Below are 668 nucleotides of genomic sequence, written 5' to 3' on the forward strand. Positions count from 1 at the left end.
CTTGTTCTGATCTCCTTATATGAAACATTCAGTCATTTCTATTATTACAATAAGGGGATTTCCTTTTCTAGCAACCATGGCAATAGTATGCACTGTCCCCCGGCTCCTGTTGTTGGCTCAGATAAAGTTGTAAGCCGCTTGTTGCATGGAATGTGGCATCCCTGGGAATGTCTTCCTGGCTGGGCTACTTCCATCACCACCTCCTGTGTCTTTGGTCCCCTTCCTCTTTGACTGTAAGCTCCTCGCCTCCTGTTTCTGTATGTCAGTGTTGAGTACTTGTCTTGTCTAAATGATTGTACAGCGCTGTGGTATATGTTGGCTATATATAAATAATGGTAGTTCCTAAAGGTGTGCAGTGTATCCCTATATACAGATCTATTACACGGATTAGAGGAAATACAAAAAAAACAAACACTTGGCATTCCTTTTTAAAGATTTCAGTAAATGAATTGGAATGTCCGGCCTTGGAATCTGCGGGACAGAAGCAGGCGAGCGTCACCAGTAACATTTGCTATTATGTTCACAATCCACACACAGCGCATTCCAAGGGGGTTTTTGTCTCCTTTGTGTTCCTGCTGAAAGTTTCTAAACCGGAAACTGGAAAGAATTAGAAGGAGAGAATATTATGTGTCATCTTTGTATTGTACGTCAGCGCAAAACACCAATTA

General features: G+C 41.9%; 1 protein-coding gene across 1 annotated transcript in view; it reads left to right on the top strand.

Moving 5' to 3' along the window:
- LOC108800761 (kalirin-like) overlaps nt 1–668 on the top strand; it is a 168,658-nt gene that overhangs the window by 99,471 nt on the left and 68,519 nt on the right. The gene's annotated exons all lie outside the window — the stretch shown is intronic.

Source organism: Nanorana parkeri, unplaced genomic scaffold (genome assembly GCF_000935625.1).
Source record: "Nanorana parkeri isolate BGI_ZX_2015 unplaced genomic scaffold, ASM93562v1 scaffold2123, whole genome shotgun sequence".
NCBI lineage: Eukaryota > Metazoa > Chordata > Amphibia > Anura > Dicroglossidae > Nanorana > Nanorana parkeri.